The sequence below is a fragment of the Scyliorhinus torazame genome, chromosome 6 (assembly GCF_047496885.1).
Source record: "Scyliorhinus torazame isolate Kashiwa2021f chromosome 6, sScyTor2.1, whole genome shotgun sequence".
NCBI classification, from domain to species: domain Eukaryota; kingdom Metazoa; phylum Chordata; class Chondrichthyes; order Carcharhiniformes; family Scyliorhinidae; genus Scyliorhinus; species Scyliorhinus torazame.
Genome location: NC_092712.1, coordinates 36,666,370 through 36,689,603, shown reverse-complemented (window position 1 = coordinate 36,689,603; position 23,234 = coordinate 36,666,370).

The following is a 23,234-nucleotide window of genomic DNA, read 5'->3' as shown; positions in this document are numbered from 1 at the left end:
CGTAGTCAAAGGGCCCGTAAGGCCAAACAATTAGACACTGAGTAAGTTGGCACGGGTGCAGGGCACAGATGAGTTTTAGGGGCTAGGGCACGTGCATGAACTCCTTTGGTTATTAAAGTCAATGTTACACCTCCGCCTCATTGCGTGGCCTCCGTATAGGCGTCATCAGCCACGATCGCAATGGGTAGCCCCTGTCGCCCAGCAACCAGCCCCTCAGCCGGGGATGGCGTCCCTCGTACATGCCGGGGATGGATGACCGCGACAACACGAATGAGTCGTGTACACTGCCTGGGTGACGGGCGCAGACGTGCAGGATCATCATGCGGTGGTCGCAGACCACCTGTACGTTCATTGAATAGGTCCCCTTCCTATTAGTGAACACGGCCCTGTTCTCTGCAGGTGGCCGCACGGCGACGTGCATCCCATCGATCGCGCCCTGGACCATGGGGAACCCGGCCACGGCAGAGAAGCCCACGGCCCGGGCATCTTGGCTGGCCCGGTCCACGGGGAAGCGGATGTAGCGGTGCGCCATGGCATAAAGGGCATCTGTCACTGCCCGGATGCACCGATGCACCGATGTCTGCGATATGCCGGACAGGTCCCCACTCGGTGCCTGGAATGACCCCGTTGCATAAAAGTTCAGGGCCACCGTAACCTTGACGGACACGGGGAGAGGGTGTCCCCCGCCAGTGCCACGCGGTGACAGGTGTGCCAGCAGGTGGCAGATGTGTGCCACGGTTTCCCGGCTCATCCGGAGTCTCCTCCTGCATTCCCGGTCCGTGAGGCCCTGGTATGACTGCCGGGGCCGGTACACACGGGGCGCCCTCGGGTGCCTCCGTTGCCGTGGGGCCACGACGTCCTCCTCCCCCTCCTCGTCCTGTCGGTCAGGTGTCCCTCCAGCCTGGGCGGCTGCCGCCTGCCCCTCTGCGGCAGCCTGCGCCGCCTCTCTGGCACGCTCCTCCTCCTCCTCCTCCTCCTCATCCAGGGCAACATAGACATGAGCGGCTGCCACCACGGCGGCCAACATCGCTGGATGGTCTGAAAACATGACGGCCTGGTGGGGGGGAGGGGAACGACGACATGTCATCATTGCCCATATCCCCTCCTCCCCCCAGCCAGGTGGCATGGACCGCATGGGTCCAACTGTTGGAGGCTGGCACCTGGCCAGGTGGACCAACTCATTTGCCCTCCCATCACCCACCCCGGCACGGATCCCCTCCCCAACCCCCAACCTCCACCCCAGCACGGACCCCCCCCCCAACCTCCACCCCGGCACGGACCCCCTCCCCAACCCCCAACCTCCACCCCAGCACGGACCCACCCCCCCAACCTCCAACCCCCTCCCCAACCTCCACCCCAGCACGGACGCCCCCCAACCTCCACCCCAGCACGGACCCCCCCCCCAACCTCCACCCCGGCACGGACCCCCTCCCCAACCTCCACCCCAGCACGGACCCCCCCCCAACCTCCACCCCGGCACGGACCCCCTCCCCAACCCCCAACCTCCACCCCAGCACGGACCCCCCCCCCCAACCTCCACCCCGGCACGGACCCCCTCCCCAACCCCCAACCTCCACCCCAGCACGGACCCCCCCCCCAACCTCCACCCCGGCACGGACCCCCTCCCCAACCCCCAACCTCCACCCCAGCACGGACCCCCCCCCCCCAACCTCCACCCCAGCACGGACCCCCTCCCCAACCTCCACCCCAGCACGGACCCCCCCCAACCTCCACCCCAGCACGGACCCCCCCCCCAACCTCCACCCCGGCACAGACCCCCTCCCCAACCTCCACCCCGGCACGGACCCCCTCCCCAACCTCCACCCCGGCACGGACCCCCCCCCAACCTCCACCCCGGCACGGACCCCCTCCCCAACCCCCAACCTCCACCCCAGCACGGACCCCCCCCAACCTCCACCCCGGCACGGACCCCCTCCCCAACCCCCAACCTCCACCCCAGCACGGACCCCCCCCCAACCTCCACCCTGGCACGGACCCCCTCCCCAAACCCCAACCTCCGCCCCAGCACGGACCCCCCCCCAACCTCCACCCCAGCACGGACCCCCCCCCCAACCTCCACCCCGGCACGGACCCCCTCCCCAACCCCCAACCTCCACCCCAGCACGGACCCACCCCCCCAACCTCCACCCCGGCACGGACCCCCTCCCCAACCTCCACCCCAGCACGGACCCCCCCCAACCTCCACCCCAGCACGGACCCCCCCCCCAACCTCCACCCCGGCACGGACCCCCTCCCCAACCTCCACCCCGGCACGGACCCCCTCCACAACCTCCACCCCGGCACGGACCCCCTCCCCAACCCCCAACCTCCACCCCAGCACGGACCCCCCCCCCAACCTCCACCCCGGCACGGACCCCCTCCCCAACCCCCAACCTCCACCCCAGCACGGACCCCCCCCCCAACCTCCACCCCGGCACGGACCCCCTCCCCAACCCCCAACCTCCGCCCCAGCACGGACCCCCCCCCAACCTCCACCCCAGCACGGACCCCCCCCCCAACCTCCACCCCGGCACGGACCCCCTCCCCAACCCCCAACCTCCACCCCAGCACGGACCCACCCCCCCAACCTCCACCCCGGCACGGACCCCCTCCCCAACCTCCACCCCAGCACGGACCCCCCCCAACCTCCACCCCAGCACGGACCCCCCCCCCAACCTCCACCCCGGCACGGACCCCCTCCCCAACCTCCACCCCGGCACGGACCCCCTCCACAACCTCCACCCCGGCACGGACCCCCTCCCCAACCCCCAACCTCCACCCCAGCACGGACCCCCCCCCCAACCTCCACCCCGGCACGGACCCCCTCCCCAACCCCCAACCTCCACCCCAGCACGGACCCCCCCCCCAACCTCCACCCCGGCACGGACCCCCTCCCCAACCCCCAACCTCCACCCCAGCACGGACCCCCCCCCCCAACCTCCACCCCAGCACGGACCCCCTCCCCAACCTCCACCCCAGCACGGACCCCCCCCAACCTCCACCCCAGCACGGACCCCCCCCCCAACCTCCACCCCGGCACAGACCCCCTCCCCAACCTCCACCCCGGCACGGACCCCCTCCCCAACCTCCACCCCGGCACGGACCCCCCCCCCAACCTCCACCCCGGCACGGACCCCCTCCCCAACCCCCAACCTCCACCCCAGCACGGACCCCCCCCAACCTCCACCCCGGCACGGACCCCCTCCCCAACCCCCAACCTCCACCCCAGCACGGACCCCCCCCCAACCTCCACCCTGGCACGGACCCCCTCCCCAAACCCCAACCTCCGCCCCAGCACGGACCCCCCCCCAACCTCCACCCCAGCACGGACCCCCCCAACCTCCACCCCGGCACGGACCCCCTCCCCAACCCCCAACCTCCACCCCAGCACGGACCCCCCCCCCAACCTCCACCCCGGCACGGACCCCCTCCCCAACCCCCAACCTCCACCCCAGCACGGACCCCCCCCCCAACCTCCACCCCGGCACGGACCCCCTCCCCAACCTCCACCCCGGCACGGACCCCCTCCACAACCTCCACCCCGGCACGGACCCCCTCCCCAACCCCCAACCTCCACCCCAGCACGGACCCCCCCCCCAACCTCCACCCCGGCACGGACCCCCTCCCCAACCCCCAACCTCCACCCCAGCACGGACCCCCCCCCCAACCTCCACCCCGGCACGGACCCCCTCCCCAACCCCCAACCTCCACCCCAGCACGGACCCCCCCCCCCAACCTCCACCCCAGCACGGACCCCCTCCCCAACCTCCACCCCAGCACGGACCCCCCCCAACCTCCACCCCAGCACGGACCCCCCCCCCCAACCTCCACCCCGGCACAGACCCCCTCCCCAACCTCCACCCCGGCACGGACCCCCTCCCCAACCTCCACCCCGGCACGGACCCCCCCCCCAACCTCCACCCCGGCACGGACCCCCTCCCCAACCCCCAACCTCCACCCCAGCACGGACCCCCCCCAACCTCCACCCCGGAACGGACCCCCTCCCCAACCCCCAACCTCCACCCCAGCACGGACCCCCCCCCAACCTCCACCCTGGCACGGACCCCCTCCCCAAACCCCAACCTCCGCCCCAGCACGGACCCCCCCCAACCTCCACCCCAGCACGGACCCCCCCCAACCTCCACCCCGGCACGGACCCCCTCCCCAACCCCCAACCTCCACCCCAGCACGGACCCCCCCCCCAACCTCCACCCCGGCACGGACCCCCTCCCCAACCCCCAACCTCCACCCCAGCACGGACCCCCCCCCCAACCTCCACCCCGGCATGGACCCCCTCCCCAACCTCCACCCCAGCACGGACCCCCCCCCCCAACCTCCACCCCGGCACGGACCCCCTCCACAACCCCCAACCTCCACCCCGGCACGGACCCCCTCCCAGCACTCCCCCGGAGCCCAGACTACTCTAACCACCCCCCCCCCCCCGCCGCGCACACACACAAGCCGAGACACACCTCTCCTCACGCAATCAGTCTGCGGCCACGCCATTTCCTGCCCAGAGCCAACCCCCCAGGCCGTCACTCGCCTCCTCGCTGGTCGGCGTGAGCCTGGAGCACCGGGTCACGCCGATGAAAAGAGGTTTGATTGACGTCGACGTGAACGGTCATCACGTCGACGGGACTTCGGCCCATCCGGAAGGGAGAATATCGGCAGGCCGAAAATCGGCTGCCTTGCGCAGACCCGTGACATTCTCCGCGGCAGCGGCGCCATTAACGCCCCGCCGACTTTTCTCCCTTCGGAGACTTCGGCGGGGGCGGGGGCGGGATTCACGGCGGCCAACGGCCATTCTCCGACCCGGCGGGGGGTCGGAGAATGACGCCCCTGATGTCTTTCTGTAAAGAGGGTTCTTTTTGTCTTATGGATGTTGCAAGGAAATATTAAGAGTTACTTATAGAGTACTGTATTCTTTGGGGGATTTATTGGTGTTGATAGTGGTTAAGATGTTTACTGTGGGTTTATAAAGTGTTAACTGGTTTCATAAATAAACATTGTTTTAATTTAAAAGTACTGTAGATTTCTGTTGCACCATACCTGCAGAGGAGGGCCGTGTGCTCCCCATACCACAATCTATTCAAAGTTGTGGGTCAGGTGAACTCCATGATACACTTTGGGGCTCTCTAAACCCTGGCCCATAACAATGTGGCCAGTTTTCTGGGCGGGGCTTGATTCAGCGTAAAACACGACCTATGGGTATCGAAAACTAATGTTTCAAATATCCTGGGCGCAATTCTCCCATCGGGAGACTAAGTGCCGACGCCGGAGTGAAAACCGGAGTGTTTCACTCCGGCGTCGGAGGCCGTTCCCAGCCCCCTATTCTCCCGCCCCCGGGGGGCTAGGAGCGGCGTCACGTCATTAACGGCGGCGCGTAAAGATGCAGCCGGCGCTGCGTAAATGACATCACCCGCGAATGCGCGGTTGCCGTCCTCCCCGAGGCCGCCCCGCAAGAAGATGTCGGACGGATCTTGCGAGGCGGTGAAGGAAAGGAGGTCCTCCTTCAGAGAGGCCGGCCCGCCGATCGGTGGGCACCGATTGCGGGCCACACCCCTTTTGAGCCCCCCCCCCGGTGCAGGAACCCCCGCCACCCCCCCAGCGTTCCCGCGCTGTTCCCGCCGGCAGTGACCAGGTGTGGACGGCGCCGGCGGGAACCTGTCGTGTTGGGCAGGCCGCTCGGCCCATCCGGGCCGGAGAATCGCCGCTTGCCCGTTGCAAACGGTGAGCGGCGATTCTCCCAGGGGCCAGCCGTGATTCGCGCCGCGCCGGTTGGGGGGGGGGTGGGAGAATCGCGTGCGGGAGTCGGGGCGGCGTGGCGGAATTCGTGCGGCTCCACAGCGATTCTCCCACCCGGTGTTGGGGGGGGGGGGGGGGGGGGGAATTCCGCCCCCTGATCTTCTGCGCAGTTTGAGCCCAAAATGCTGCTAGTTTTCCTGTGTTAATGAGTGAAAACCCCCAAAATGGAGGATGGGGTTTTCCAGCCCTCCCAGGCAGTGGGATCTTCCATCCTGCCGAAGGTGAACCCACCTTCCCCAGCTCACGGCAGGACGGGCGAGCAACCGCAGGCATCGGAGGTGATTAATGGCAAGCATATCTGCCACTGGGGGTGGGGAGAGGAGGAGGGGGGGGGCATGAAATGCCGCCTGGAGCACCAACTGTGACTCAGCAGGTGGCACTCTAAGATGTAAAGCGTCAGGTTCTGGATTAAAGCGCGCTCCATTGTTTTGAGCGCAAGAATGACAATTCAGTGCAGTACTGAGGGAGTGCTGCCCTGTTGGAGGCGCTGGCTTTTGGCTGAGGTGTTTTTAGCTGAGGCCCCATCTCCCTGCATGGGTGGGTGTAATGGATCCCAGTGCACTATTTCGAAGAAGAGTAGGGAAGTCACCCTCATTACTCCAGCCAGTATTTATCCCTCAACCAACAGCACACAAAAGCAGATTATCTACTCGATACCACGGGGCTGTTTGTTGGAGTTGCCTCATTTCCCACACTTTAACGATGACTTCCTTGGCGGTAAAGTGGGGTTTGATGGGAAAGTGCGATATAAATGTGAGACTCTCACAAACAGGAGTGACCAAATGCACGCCATTTCATCCCACTGGTTCCAGAATTCCAGAAACGTACGCAGGAAAAATGGATCATGGCGGAATATATTGCTTTGACTGTATTTTTCACTTATTGAGGTGAATGATTTTGCCCCTGGGAAATAAACGGCCACAACATCCAGTGTTAAGGTCGGAAATTCCCCGGGATAATCCAGTCGGATGCAAATTAAAGTAGGTCTACACTTTTCAATCTTCAATGCAGTGCGTTCTGGTTCACTAGTCAATGTGAAAGATAATTGTATGCTGGCATGCTCATTTTGTCTCATTTTCTCATTTTCCTATTAAAGGTATGAATGAAGGCTACATTTAAAAGGCTTTCTGTTGTCTAATCCCAGACACTGCATTTATCGTTATTTTGAAACTCTGATGCACTTTGATATAATTTCGCTTGATGCTGGATCAATTAAGGGCCATTAAATGAAAGGAGCTGCTAAATGTAGTATTAATATCCTTGGTGAGTATCAGTGTTAAGTAGTTCTGTTTTTTTTTAGATCAAGTTGTAGTTCAATTTAATAATGCCAAAAAGACCACATAGTGGCTAACAGAAAATATCCCAACCAGATGCTTCACTCCAACAGTAGGAAACTTGTGGTGATTCAGTTAGGCTCAGCTCTCTACCTGGTACAGGTACAACTACTCTTGCTCCACAGAGTATGATCCCATCCTCACCACCAGATATAACAATGTGCTTTCAGAGACTTCATTATTGAAGAAAAAGGGATTTATTTAACAGAGATCTTCAAGAGCAACAGCATGTTTGCAGCTAATCCTCTGCCCTCGGAGTACTCTTCCCCCTGGGGTGATTCCACACCCTGGGTCCTGATTGGTCACCAGGTGATTCTTACTCTGCTGTGTTGCCCTTTAAGGAACAATCACCACAAAGGTCTACTTCATTCGGGGCAGCACGGTAGCACAGTGGTTAGCACTATGGCTTCACAGTGCCAGGGTCCCAGGTTTGATTCCTGGCTTGGGTCACTGTCTGTGCGGATGGATTGGCTATGCTAAATTGCCCTTCATGTCCAAAAAAGGTTAGGTGGGATTACGGGGATAGGGTGGAGGTATGGGCTTAGGTAGGGTGCTCTTTCTGAGGGCCGGTGCAGACTCAATGGGCCGAATTGCCTCCTTCTGCACTGTAAATTTTATGATAAGTCTAGTTTGGACCAATCGATCTGTTTCTGTGCAGGAAATTCTATGGAATTTATACATTGATCTTCCATTTCCCAAGCCACAAATGGCAATGCCTATCCCCATGTCTACCCACCACACTCGCCCTTGGAATTCTCATCTATCCCTTTATAAGCTGTAAATTTGACTTCTCCAATGAACCTATCATTGATATTCCTGAGATCCCCCTCACACAATCTTCAGGGAGAGAAATCCCAACTCCTCTTATGTCTCCGCATAATTGTACTTTTCAAATCTTTCCCCGATGTGGGCGCCTGCTGGCTGGGGCAGCATTTGTTGCCCATCCCTAAGTGCCTGTGAACCGAGTGATTTGCTGGGCCATTTCAGAGGGCAGTTCAGGGTCAACCACGTTGCGGGGGTCTGGTGTCACGTGTCGGTCAGTCCAGGGTAGGGATGGCAGATTATTTGCCCTAAAGGACACTAGTGAACCAGATGGATCTTTACACCAATCGATTGTAGCTGTCACGGTCACCATTACTGATTCCAGATTTTATCAACTGAATTTAAATTCCACCAGCTGCCATAGTCTGGGTGTGATGAATGTAGAACTTGTTATATATTATATTTCATTTATGCGACAGTAATGTTATTAAAAACCCTGGTTTAAAATACATGCAGGCAATGTGTGTACTAAAGGTGTAATTAAGGTGTCGTAACAAGTGAGGTAACCATGGTTTCTAACCATTTACTTGTTTGCAGAGAGATGTTGAATGGAACATTGTTTTGATTGCTGGAGATTCCCTGGGCTTTAGATAATTCGAGGGATTGTGTTTAGTCCTAGCTAAGCAGGTCACGGGGCATCTTAGTGGAATACAGATGATGTAATTAATAGGAGGAACCAGGTCTGTCTGCATGGTAGCACAGTGGTTAGCATTGTTGCTTCACAGCGCCAGGGTCCAGGTTCACTGTCTGTGCGGAGTCTGCACGTTCTCTCCGTGACTGTGTGGGTTTCCTCCGGGTGCTCCAGTTTCCTCCCACAAATCCCGAAAGACGTGCTGTTAGGTAATTTGGACATGCCGAATTCTCCCTCTGTGTACCCGAACAGGTGCCGGAATGTGGCGACTCGGGGATTTTCCCAGTAACTTCATTGCAATATTAATGTAAGCCTACATGTGACAATAAAGATTATTATAAAGATTATTATTATTAATTTGCAGTTTTGACAAATGTTGATGGGTTGAACAGATCGGTCTGACAAGACAGAAGCATACTGGATCTGATCATGAAAGGTTCTCTCTCCAAATGGTCTGCATAAGATCAGCAAGTAAGCCTGCTTTGTTAACTTTATTTATAAATGTCATTTGAACTGTATTGGGGTGTTTGGTTGGAATGTTTATAGTGAAGGTGTAGGGCATATGTTAAGGTTTTTCCTTTTATTTATGAACTGTTTAACTGATGATTGTTACATTGTTTCTTTGATGTCAATGTGGTTAATTCTATGTTTAAATTAAAGTTTGGTTTAACGTAAAAGGAACCTATTGGTCATAGTCAACACTCCTGTGGTGAAGTAACCTTTCCTGACAGGTTTACAAATTGCAAATTGTTTGGGGTTTCTCGTACGGTAGCCTAACAAAAATTGGGGTCTGATCCAGTATCCTAACACAAGTTGAGACCTGGTCCGATATCCTGACATAAATTGGGATCTGGTCCAGTGTCCTGACATAAATTGGGATCTGGTCCAGTGTCCTGAAATAAATTGGGAACTTCCCGGTGTCCTGACATAAATTGGGATCTGGGGCGAAATTCTCTGGAAACGGCGCGATGTCCGCCGACTGGCGCCCAAAACGGCGCAAATCAGTCGGGCATCGCGCCGCCCCAAAGGTGCGGAATGCTCCGCATCTTTGGGGGCCGAGCCCCAACCTTAAGGGGCTAGGTCGGCGGCGGACGAATTTCTGCCCCGCAAGCTGGCGGAAAAGGCCTTTGGTGCCCCGCCAGCTGGCGCGGAAATGACATCTCTGGCCGGCATATGCGCGGGGGCGTTAGCGGCCGCTGACGGCATTCCCGCGCATGCGCATTGGAGGGAGTCTCTTCTGCCTCCGCCATGGTGGAGACTGTGGCGAAGGCGGAAGGAAAAGAGTGCCCCCACGGCACAGGCCCGCCTGCGGATCGGTGGGCTCCAATCGCGGGCCAGGCCACCGTGGGGGCACCCCCCGGGGCCAGATGGCCCCGCGCCCCCCTCAGGACCCCGGAGACTGCCCGCACCGCCTTGTCCCGCAGGTAAGGTAGGTGGTCTACGCTGCGGGTCAGGCATTTTAGCAGCGGGACTTCGGCCCATCCGGGCCAGAGAATCGCGCGGGGGGGCCCGGCAACCGGTGCGGCGCGATTCCCGCACCCGCTGAATATCCGGTGCCGGAGACTTCGGCAACCGGCGGGGGCGGCATTCACGCCAGCCCCCGGCGATTCTCCGACCCGGCGGGGGGTCGGAGAATCTCGCCCCAGGTCCGGTATCGGGACATAAATTGGGGCCTGGTCAGGAATGCTAACACTGAACCTCTTGCTTGCTCGCCCAGTGACATTACCACCACATCATCATCTCCCTTGTTAGCCATTGTGGAACTTTCATAAATCTCCTCTTGCACCCTCTCTAAGACCTTGACGTCTTAAAATGTACAATTAAAACGAAGGAGGGGGCACTCGGATTTTTTCCGCCAATCTGTACTTTTCATTTATGGAGCAGCATGGCACACACACAGTTAACCTCAGGTCACCATTTCCTGAAGGCAGAAAGTGACTCAGCTTGTTGCTGTAATGGTTACTTAGTGCTTGCTGTGCCTTTAAGACAATGCAGTCAGTAGCTTCGGCATTCCGTACATTCCCGCTGAATCCCAGAAAGATTCAATGACAGCTCCATAGTGAGCGCTAATGAATCCTTGTAGCTGTGTGACTCAGAGGAAATTCATTTGCAGCATAAATAATCGTGATCTTTCTGACAAAGCACTGGTGTAACTCAATGGGTGGCCAGAATTCTCCTTCCACTCATACTTGTACTGCACGCCTAATAATAAAGAGAAAAAGAGGCAGCTGCCTTGTTGTAACAAGGAGCCATCCCTTAGCACTCGAGTTAATTGGTGTTTTCTCTTCGGTTATTAAATTGCATGTAGAAATTTTTATTTTTACATCGACAACTCTGCAGATCCCTCAGCGTGATTGGCGTTGTGTGCTGTCCCCCACCCGCTGCCCATGCCTTCTCCCACATCACCTGCATGGTCGGTCAGCCATCTTGGGCATTAAACAATCCGGTCCAGTTACAATGGAAAAACCCAGCAGGCCTGGCAGCATCCGTGGAGAGAGAAGCAGAGTTTACGGGCGCGATCCAATGGCCACGCTGTGCCGCGGCGCAGTGTGGCTGGTGAAAGCCGGGAGACCCCACTCGCGGGATGTACCCGGCTCGCAACGCCTCGCGAGGTCCAATGGGATCTCGAGGGACGTTACGATGTGAATCCCGCCCACAATGGGCGGGATCACCTTTTGGCAAATCTGCATATTAGAGCGAGGCAGTTAGCCTTACTCTGATGTGCAGATTTTCAAGGTACCTGAGGCTTTCAGATTCAATCCCTTTGCCTCGGGGACCTCGGGCGAGCGCAGTTCAGCACTGGTCCCCACAAACGGGGACCAGGCGGAATACACTCGTGGGGGTCTCCCAGGGGATCGGCGTCCCCTAGTTGCATGCCCTTTGGGCAGGATGGTGCCCTGGCATTGTTGCTGCCACCTGGACAACCTGGCAGTACCAGCCTAGTACTGCCACCTGGATGCCAGCCTAGCACTGCCAGGTTGGCACTGCCAAGGTGCCAATCTGGCATTTTTTGCATGGGCAGGTGATTGGGCCAGGGTTGACCTGGCCTGGGTGTTAGCGGAGTGAGGGGAGGGCAAGGACACACCCACAGTGTGTTTGGTCTGGGGGAGTCAGGGATTGTTTTGGGGGCCTCGAAGATTGACATGCCATTTAAAAATGGTGTCCCGATCGCTCGCTACAATGAGGAGTTCTGGCGAGTAGGGCTCCCCACTGTACAAAACGGGTCTATGACCGGCCTCGGCCGTGTGTTCCCCATTCAGGCTCCCCATTCAACACTCAGTAGTTCACGGGGTGACTTTGTTCCCTTTTGGGACAATCGCGCCCAACACTTTGAGTCTAAAATGACTGAAAGAGGGTCAGTTTTTTGGACCCCTCTGAAACGTTAACTCTGCTTTCCTCTCCACAGATGCTGCCAGGCCCACTGAACCATTCCAGCATTATCTATTCATATTTCAGATTTACAGCATCTTTCATTCTTCCAGTTACAATTATGGGTTGCTTGAAAAGCTACAAAGGTATTAATCCTCATTTGCCTCCAACTCTTTTTCACAATCATTGACACAGCATCAGCAACTGAGACAAATTTCTGTGTCAGGAGCCATGGAGCTGACTGGGGGTGTTTTTAAAAATTATTTCACTAGGTGTGGATGTCACTGGCGGAGGCCAGCATTCGTTCCCTCTCTCTAATTGCCCTCGAATTGAGTGACCGCTTGAGAGGGCATTTAGGAATCAGCCACATTGCTGTGGGCCTGGAGTCACATGTAGGCCAGACCAGGTAGGTACAGCAGATTTCCTTCTCTATAGGATCCTCTCCCTCTCTCCCCGTGCCAGCCTCTGATTGCTGGAAGTCAGCTTTGTGTGCAGTTGCTGTGTTCCTGGCTGCCGTGAAGCTGTGAGCAGAAATACCGTTTCGCTCCGTCACAAAGGTAGAGCAGCCATTTTCTGGCAGATGGAACCAATGGTCTGCAGCTCAAACACACAATTGTATCTTTTCAGTGTGTGTACCGGTCTCTGCCAAAAGGAAAAGGTAACGTTAGAATTTGTATATATGGGAGGGGGGGGCTTTCCGTCCCGCCAGCCGCGTTTTCCGGTCCAGCGCGCCCCCGCCGGCAGCGGTTTTCTCTGTTCCCGCAGCCGGCCAATGGGATTCCCCATTGTGGCCACCCCCATGCCGTCGGGAAACCCGCGGGCGTGAGTGCGCTGCCGGCGAAGCGGGGGATTCCGTTGGCGGAGAATCCCGCAGATGGATTTTTCCGGAGACCCGACGAAGACAATATCAGGCAGTCGGATATTTAGACACAATTATCTCTATTTAATTCTTCATATAACGGGATCCTTGCCCACTTTTTTGCCAGTGACGGTGGACATACAGGAGGAGAGAAGGGAATGATCACTTAATCCATCGAATCCCGAAAGTGCAAAAGGAGGACGTTTGGCCCATCGAGTCTGCACTGTCCCTCCAAAAGAGCACCCTACCTAGGCCCTATCTCCAAAACACATTGGTTAGGCTTAACCTAAACATCTTTGGACACTAAGGGCCAACTTAGCACGGCCAATCCACCTAACCCCCACATCCGGAGGAAACCGGAGCACCCGGAGGAAACCCACTCACTCAGACACGGGCAGAATGTGCAAGCTCCACACAGCCAGTCACCCAAGGCCAAATTGAACCTGGGTCCTGGCGCTGTGAAGCAGCAGTGCTAACCACTGTGACATCGAGTCGCCCTTAGAAATTGAACTGAATTCACAAAATAACAGGATAGACATAAAATCATCAACATTTCTCACTGTCATCTTGCATTTCTCAATTAATCCTTGAGAGAGGTGGGTGTGACTAGCAAGGCTGGCACTTATTGACCATGGAACAGGTGGGGCTAAGCATCTCCCAGAACCCTCCATGAGCTTAAGTGGAGGCAGACAGTTGCCCTTACTGCTTTATAACCAGGGATGACCTTGATAGCCGTCCTCGAGCTGCCTGAGGCCCAGAAGGCCCCGGCAAGCTTAGGAGCTCCTGTACCTCGGTTGGGATCCTGAATCTATGGGTGAATGCGTACTTGGTGAGGTACGAGGATCTGTGCTGGTGGAGGAGGTGGGAAATGATTTAATGCTCGCCCCTCTGAGGTCCCCTCCTCCTCCTCAGAGGTGGGCTGATGTCCCGTGGAGATGGAAAACTTCAGGGTTCACCGGAAAGATCCAGATCCCTGAACCTCATCTTCAGGAGACCTGTGGTCTGCTCGATGTGGCTGCTCAGATCACGGTATGGCTGGTGTTGTATTTCTCTTCTGCCTTCTGCCCAATTTTCTTCACTGGAGTTAGCAGACAGCTTTTTAAGGGGCAGCCCTGGTCACCAAGAATCAACCTTGAAGGCAAGAAAGGGGTCAATAAAAAGCTTAGGCCCAAAGGGCAAGTGAGGATCCTGCAACTGCTGCATAGGATTGGGGAGGGGGCGACAGAATATTAAAAGGTGGATTAGGAGAGGCCAGGTGGGGAGTTAAAAGTTAATGTGATGAATGAAACTTATTGGAAATGCGGCAGGAAATTGGAATGCGATCAATTTACAAGTAATTTTTAATTGGGTCATCAGATGATTATCCTATTCCTTTTTGAAATCCACATCTGAATCTGCCTCCACCACACTCAGGGCAATCCAAATCCTAGCTACGTCCTCGGCAAAATCGTTTTTCCTCATGCCACCTCTGGTTATTTAAGAGAAAGATTGAATAAGGGACAGGAAGGAACAATGAGGGTTTTGGATAAATAAAGGGGGAGCCCACACCAAGTTGAAAATGAAAATCGCTTATTGTCACAAGTAGGCTTCAAATGAAGTGACTGTGAAAAGCCCCTAGTCGCCACATTCCGGCGCCTGTTTGGGGAGGCTGGTACGGGAATTGAACCGCGCTGCTGGCCTGCCTTGGTCTGCTTTAAAAGCCAGCGATTTAGCCCAGTGTACTAAACCAGCCCCTGTTTCAGATACATGCCTACCGGCGAATATCCAACTGTTATAACCTGCCTACTTACCATTGGCTGGGCAGGGCAATACACTGCTGAAGCCACCTCCCTGGATTTTTGTTGGATACAGGTTGGAAGTTGTTTTCTATTATACCATGCCTCTGTACGGACATTTGGATGTTTTTGATGCTGCGCTGGAAAGCTGGAACCAGTACGCACAACGGATGCGTTACTATTTCCGGGCAAACAATATCACTGAAAACGAGCGCCAGGTGGTCATATTGCTCACCGCCTGCGACCCGCATACGTTTGGGGTGATTAGGAGCCTTACATACCCAGCTGCGCCGGACACCAAAACGTTTGATGAACTTGTGAATATAGTGGGGCAACATTTTAACCCAACCCCGTCCACGATAGTCCAGCGTTACCCATTTAATACCGCTGAGAGGACCCCTGGAGAATCCCTTGCCGATTTTCTATCCAGGCTACGCAGGATTGCGGAGTACTGTGACTATGGTGAGACCTTGTCAGAAATGATACGCGACCGTTTGGTTTGCGGTATTAACAATGCGGCCACCCAGAGAAAGTTGTTAGCTGAGCCAACATTGACTTTTCAACAGGCCATTCAAATAGTATTGTCCCAGGAGAGCGCAGAACGAGGAGTGCAGGAGCTACAGGGAATGGAAGTGCATGCCTTGGGGCGCAACCCCTTCTGTCCGAAAACATCCCCTCGCACTCTTGGGCGAGGCAACGTCCGGACCGACGCCAGTGGCCGTCGGACATTCCTCCCCGAAGGGAGCCTTCTCCAGAACTAATGGATGAGGAGCCATGTCCGTGTCAGACTTGTAGGCGCCAACCCCGTCGCAGACGCCGGTCCTGGGGGCGCCAGAGGCGCCGTCGTTCCGACCGAAACTGGGACCAGCCCAGGGGCCGTAACTGGGACCAGCCCAGAGGCCGTACCTTCCATGTGGATGAACCTGCGGCGACTACTCCTGAGGACGTGGAGACGGAGGACAACTGCCTGCAGTTGCATTGTGTGGCAGCTCCCCGTGTGGCCCCCATGAAGGCGACAGTATGGGTCAATGGTCACCCGCTTGAGATGGAGTTGGACAGTGGCGCAGCGGTCTCCGTGATCGCCCAGAGGACATTCGACCGCATCAAGCAGGGTATACAGACCCTTACATTAACCGACACACAGGCCAGGTTGGCCACCTACACACGGGAACCACTGGACATTGCAGGAACTACGATGATCCCTGTTGTCTATGGACGCCAGGAGGGGCGTTTCCCACTTATCGTGGTGCGCGGCCATGGGCCCAGCCTGTTGGGTCGGGACTGGTTGCGCCATTTGCGGTTGCAGTGGCAGCACATCCTCCAAACAGGTTCTGGAGGGTTTACTGAGGTGCTAGGACGATACCCAGATGTATTCCAGTCCGGTTTGGGGAAAATAAAAGGGGCCGTAGCCCGTATCCAAGTCGAACCAGGAGCCACGCCGCGCTATTTCCGGGCGCTATTTCCGGTGCCTTACGCCTTGCTCAAGAAGGTAGAAGGGGAGCTCACTCGTTTGGAAACTTTGGGTATTATCAGTCCCGTCCGTTTCGCTGACTGGGCAGCACCAATTGTACCTGTAATGAAGCCAGATGCCACAGTTCACTTGTGTGGCGACTATAAACTCACAGTGAAAACGGCTTCCTGATTCGACCGATATCCAATGCCTCACATAGAGGATCTCTGCGCGAAGCTTGCAGGTGGACTCTCGTTCACAAAATTAGATATGAGTCACGCCTACCTGCAGTTGGAGCTGGACCCTGCCTCCCGACCATATGTAACGATTAATACACACCGGGGCCTGTATGAATATACACGGTTGCCCTTTGGAGTATCCTCTGCCTGCGCAATTTTTCAACGTGTTATGGAGGGCATTTTGAGAGGATTACCACGTGTTGCTGTCTACTTAGATGACGTTTTGATTACAGGGACGTCGGAGCAGGAACATTTGGAAAATCTGGAGGCTGTCCTTAGACGCCTTTCGGAGGCTGGAGTCCGTTAACGTCGCACAAAGTGCGTATTTCAGGCAAAGGAAGTAGTCTACCTAGGTTATCGGGTGGACCGCGAAGGTTTGCATCCAGTCGCAGAGAAGGTGCGTGTAATTCAACAGGCCCCCGCCCCGACTGACACTTCGCATCTTTGTTCTTTTCTCGGCCTCGTAAACTATTACGGGAAGTTCCTCCCCAATCTGGCAACTATGCTGGCCCCTTTGCACCTTCTGCTGAAGAAAAATCACACCTGGGTTTGGGGTCAGCCGCAAGAAACCGCTTTCCGGCGGGTAAAGCAACAATTGTTGCTGTCTGGGTTACTAACCCACTATGATCCTGGAAAGCCTTTGCTCGTCACATGTGATGCATCCCCGTATGGTATTGGGGCCGCCCTGCCACACAATATGGAGAACGGGGCCGAGCGACCGATAGCTTTCACCTCCCGCACATTGACTGCAGTGGAGAAAAAGTACGCGCAGATCGAGAAGGAGGGCCTGGCAGTGGTCTTTGCGGTGAAACGCTTCCACCAGTACGTGTATGGCTGCCATTTCACTATCGTGACTGATCATAAGCCTCTGCTGGGACTTTTCAGAGAGGATAAGCCAATACCGCCCATTGCTTCCGCACCGATCCAGCGCTGGGCTTTGTTGCTTGCTGCATATGAGTATTCTCTGGAGCACAAACCAGGTACGCAGATAGCAAATGCCGACGCACTGAGCCGATTGCCTTTATCGACCGGCCCCATGTTGACCCCCACGACCGGTGAGGTGGTTGCAACCCTGAATTTTATGGACACCTTGCCTGTCACGGCATCACAGATCCGTAAGTGGACCCAGACGGAGCCAGTCCTGTCAAAGGTTCGACACATAGTCCTGTATGGTGGGCAGCATAGACAGCTCCCAGGCGAGTTGCGGGCATTTTCCTCCAAGCTGTCAGAATTCAGCGTGGAAGACGGCATCCTCTTGTGGGGGACGCGTGTGATTGTCCCGAAAAAAGGACAGGAGCTGATACTAAGAGACTTGCACAATGGGCATCCAGGTGTGACCAAAATGAAAATGTTGGCCCGGAGTTATGTCTGGTGGCCAGGCCTCGACACTGACATTGAGAAGCTGGCCCAAAACTGCTCCATTTGCCAGGAGCATCAGAAGCTTCCGCCGGCCGCGCCCCTACATCACTGGGAATGGCCAGGGCGGCCTTGGGCACGCTTGCATGCAGATTTCGCAGGCCCTTTTCAAGGATCCATGTTCCTTCTATTAATTGACGCCCAGTCTAAATGGCTAGAGGTGCATAAGATGCAGGGGACAACGTCCTGCGCAACAATTGAAAAGATGCGTTTGTCTTTCAGTACGCATGGCCTCCCCGAGGTGCTGGTCACGGATAACGGCACTCCATTCACGAGTGAGGAGTTTGCGAGGTTCACGAAGATGAACGGCATACGCCATATCCGCACTGCCCCTTACCACCCGGCTTCAAATGGGTTGGCAGAGCGCGCAGTGCAGACATTCAAAAGAGGCCTAAAGAAGCAGTCTTCCGGATCAATGGACACGAGACTGGCTCGCCTTTTGTTTACGTATCGGACCACCCCCCATGCGGTGACTGGGGTAGCTCCCGCAGAACTCCTAATGGGACGGAGACTTCACACCCGCCTTAGTATGGTTTTCCCGGACATTGGCGCAAAAGTACGCCGCACACAAGAACGGCAGGGAATTTCTCGGCATCGGCCGATTCGGCAGTTTGCGTCCGGTGGCCCAGTGTTCGTTCGGAATTTTGCTGGTGGTGCCCAGTGGGTTCCTGGTGTAATCTTTCACCAAACGGGCCCTATATCTTACCAGGTGCAAGCCCAGGGTCGTCTCCAGCACAAACATGTAGACCACGTTCGGTCCAGAAGACTATCCCCTCAAAGGATTCCCCACCCCCGGAGCTCATTTTTACAGCCGCAGAGACCAGAGACAAGGGAAGGTAGTCCTCACAATCTTCCTCTGGTGCCTCACTCAAAGCCTGCGCAGGTCGTTACAGAGCCGAATGGAGATAGAGACGCTGACATGACGGAGGCAGCAGACTCTGACTCCGAGATGGAGACACAGGATGCATCAGAGGGGGAATCCTCGGGTCCACGGGCCGTGGATGTACAACCGTTGCGCCGTTCATCACGGAAGCGCCGGTCTACGTCTCGTTACACGCCGCCTGATCCAGCGCCGCGTGCAAATGGTGTCCGGCCTGCGGCAAAATGAGTCCGACGCCCTCCGTCGCCAGGGTCTTCGGTGGATTCCTTGGACTTTGGGGGGGAGGGATGTTATAACCTGCCTGCTTACCATTGGCTGGGGACTAATGACAATCCCACAATCCTGTGGGAGTATGAGCTTCCCCAATGAGGGGGGCGGAGAAACCATTAGTAAACTCCTAGTATAAATAAAGCTGGCCAGTTTAGGAACCAGCAGGAAGGTGTGTGCAGCAAGGGAAGTTGCTGCTGCTGTTATATATGTATATGTTATTGTAAATAAATGTTATTACTTTGTATCCTTAAAACTCGTGCTGGATTCTTCGTGGCCCTCACAAAACCAACCAGGTGGGAACCGGCTGGTTTTATATAGGAAATGATTAAGCAGCCCCGCCCCCTTAGCGGGGAAGCACATATCCTGCATAGGGCTCTGGGAACACAAGCGTCCCAACCCCGTAGGTTCTGCATGGGTAGAGGTTATTGCAGAGGAGGAAAACGTTACATCTTAAAGACAACGGGTGCGATTTGGTGTACTCAGGTTAAACTTGGGTGAATGGCGCATTAAGCGGGGTATCTCTCAGCGTCTGCAGCATCGAGAAACATCCCGCTAACCAACGGCACTTTGCCTTTTAATTTGGTCTCGGGGAACTTCACCGTGCTGAGGCGGCGCCTCGAGGGATTTCCCGCTGGCGAGCTTGGGCTCCTCGCAGATCAAGGCCCCATTTTGGAACGCTACCCCGATCCCCCACCCCCCTCCCCCACCCCCTCTCTTTCATAACCCACCCCCGGCTCTTTTAACCCTCTCCCCCTCACCGCTTCAACCATAAGGAGGCCCCCAGGAACCCCTCTCTACCTGGCAAGGCCCCCCCCCCCCCCCGGTCCTGACCCCCACAGTGCCAACCTAGCACCTGGGCACCCTGGCACTGACAGACTGGCACCCTGGCAGTATAAAATCGGGAAGTCCTGCTGAAGCGATACAAGGCACTAGTTGGACCACACCTGGAACACTGTGAACAGTTTTGGTCCCCTTATCTAAGGAAAGATTTACTGATGTTGGAGGCAGCGCAGAGAATGTTCACTGGGTAGATCCCGGGTATGGAGGCGAGATTGAGTAATAATAATCTTTATTATTGTCACAAGTAGGCTTACATTAACACTGCAGTGAATTAACTGTGAAAATCCCCAAGTCGCCACATTCCGGCGCCTGTTCGGGTACACAGAGGGAGAATTCAGAATGTCCAATTCACCCAACAAGCACGTCTTTCGGGATTTGTGGGAGGAAACCGGAGCACCCGGAGGAAACCCACGCAGACACGGGGAGAACGTGCAGACTCCACATAGACAGTGACCCAAGTGGGAACCGAACCCAGGTCCCTGGTGCTGTGAAGCAACAGTGCTACCCACTGTACTACCGTGCCGCAGGTTGGATCTGTATTCATTTGAGTTTAGAAGAATGAGAGGCGACCTCATTGCGACATGTAGGCTTCTCAGGGGGTTTGACAGGGTAGATGCTGAGGATGTTTCTCCTTGTGGGAGAGTTTAGGACCAGAGGGCACAATCTCAGAGTAACGGGATCGCCCATTTCAGACAGAGATGAGGAGGAATTTCTTCTCTCAGAGGGGAGTGAATCTGTGGAATTCTTTACCGCGGAGAGCTGTAGAGGCTGGGTCGTTAAGTGTGTTGAAGGCTGAGATAGGCAGGTTTTTAATCAGTAAGGGAATCAAGGGTTATCGGGATAAGGTGGTAAAATGGAGTTGAGGATTACATCAGATCAGTAATGATCCCATTGAATGGTAGAGCAGACTCGATGGGCCGAATGGCCTACCTGTGCTCCAACGTCTTATGGCTCTTCTTCATAACTGGGGAAGTCTTATTAATCCAGATTATTTGATGATCATCACTTTGCTGTTTGTGGGAGCTTGCTGTGCACAAATTGGCTGCGGCATATCGTACATTACAGCAGCGACTACTCTTTAAAAGTACTTCATTGGCTGTAAAGTGCCGTCCCAGAAAGTGTTGTGCAAGTTCCAGTCTTTTACCATTTGTATAGCATGCTGGAGCAGTGTGAATGGTCTCGCAGGCTCGAGAGATTCACAACACCTGATGCACCTCTCTATTCCTTGAATTTACCGGATGATTTGTGAATTATAGAATCACTACAGCGCTTGGAGTCATAGAGTTTTACAGCACACACAGGCCATTCGGCCCATCGGCTCCCCCCCGGCCATCATACACCATTCATTTCGCCATCCTGCTTTCCAGCACTTCGTCCATAGCCTTGCAGGGTATGGCATTTCAAGCGTTCCTCTAAATGCTTCTTAAGAAGGTGACCATTCGGCCCATCGACTCTCATTCCTAATGATGTACATCACTAGCACTCTATTATTTTTACAGCATGATCCAGCCCTTAGATTCTTTTTGTGATTTCCGCCTCAACGATTAACTGAAAAGTAATGTCTGCTCAATCTCAGAGTAAAGGGAGGATCCTTTAAAACCGAGATGAGGAGTAATTTCTTCAGCCAGAGGGTGGTGAATCTGTGGAACTCTTTGCCGCAGAAGGCTGTGGAGGCCAAATCACTGAGTGTCTTTAAGACAGAGATAGATAGGTTCTTGATTAATTAGGGGATCAGGGGTTATGGGGAGAAGGCAGGAGAATGGGGATGAGAAAAATATCAGCCATGATTGAATGGCGGAGCAGACTCGATGGGCCGAGTGGCCTAATTCTGCTCCTATGTTTTATGGTCTTATGGGCTCCTCAATGCGTTTCGCAAAAAAGTCTGCTTCCCGAAAGCAAAAATCCATGGTGAACAACCGCCACTAAAAACCTGCAATCAGCTGGAATGGCCGTGAGCGTTCCCTTCTGGTCCAACTCTGTTATTTGTTTGTAAGGAAAACAACGAGAGTTTTCCACCTCATGTGTCTTCCATCTGTCTGGTTCCCTTCAGGCAAATGGCTCCAAATGACCACTTTAGTATCTATCTGTGGGAAAGCCGGAGTCGTGTGTAATTAAACGCTCAGCGTCTGTATCACTGGAGAAACGTGGTTCGGGCCGTATCCTCATTACAATCGCCTCAAAGGACAGTTAGTTGCAAGGCGATTTGTTTCCGCGGCGGGGTTTGATTTGCCCCGTTGTGTGAGCCAGCGCAGAATTAACTGTATTGCTTTTTAACAAAGTGAGGCCACCTCCTTTGCACTGGAAGAAGCTGTGTGTGGGGTGTGGGCACAAGTGAAACTAGGAAGTCTGTGCCTTATTACGACAGCTTACAATGAACCATTGCACTTTATTATTCAATTAGGTTGCACATCGTTTGAACACACTGTTTCCTTTTATTGGCTTTCATTCAGAAAGGTTATATTGAAAACATATTTCTCAACACTGGGAAATATCTGTCGCTCACACATGCAAGGAAATCTGTGCTCTTCTGACCATCATCCCCCCCCCCCCCTGTGGTGGCCTCCCTGTGATGGCACAGTAGTTAGCACTGCTGCCTCACAGCGCCAGGGACCCGGGTTCAATTCAGGCCTCGGGTGACAGTCTGTGTGGAGTTTGCACATTCTCCCCGTGTCTGTGTGGGTTCGCTCCGGGTGCTCCGGTTAGGTGGATTGGCCATGGTAAAACTTGCCCCCTCGTGTCCAAACATTAGGTGTGGATACGGGCATAGGTCAGGGTGCTCTTTCGGAGGGTCGGCGCAGACTCGATGGGCCGAATGGCCTCCTTCAGCACTGTAGGGATTCTATGACAGAACCTTCAGCTAACACAGCCCTGCTCGCAGAGCCTCCTCCCCTCAACCCAATTTCTCACTCTCCTTCCGTTCGCTTTCCTGTCAAAACCTTTTCCAAGCCCATCCTCCTGCTCATGCTGTAAGCTACCGCAACAAACCTCCACTTCCAAAACTGTGGCATTCGTTCCCTCATCTTTCCCTATGAATCTTTTCACCCCCCCCCCCACTCTTTATTCTGTCAACGCACACTGACGAGACCGATGCGTGAAGGACGGGCCTATGGATGAGGCTCCATAGCGCTACCGTGGCAACAGCCAGGGCCTACAGGAGAGGAGGAGCAGGTGAGGACAGTTGGCCCTGGAGAGCCGAAGCGAGTTAAGCTCGTTTCTCACAGAGAAAGCTTTTGGACAGAGGTTTCTAAATCACCGCCGAGCTAACCTCTCAAATCATAATTGGCACATGGTCTTTCAATTTGTAACAATAACTTTCTTAGTAATGGCTATCAAGAGAAGGACAGAAGGATTAAACATGGCAATTAGGAAGAATTGAGATTGGCAGAATCTCCCAACAGGGACCGTAGCATTGCCTTGTGTAATAAATTCAGAAAGCTGTTGAAATAGTTAATTGCCCGGGCTCTGAAAGATTTAAAAAGATGTTCCGCCCCAGACAAAGTAGGGCGAGGAAAAGTAAGATGTACGGAATTAAGAATTTGAAGTT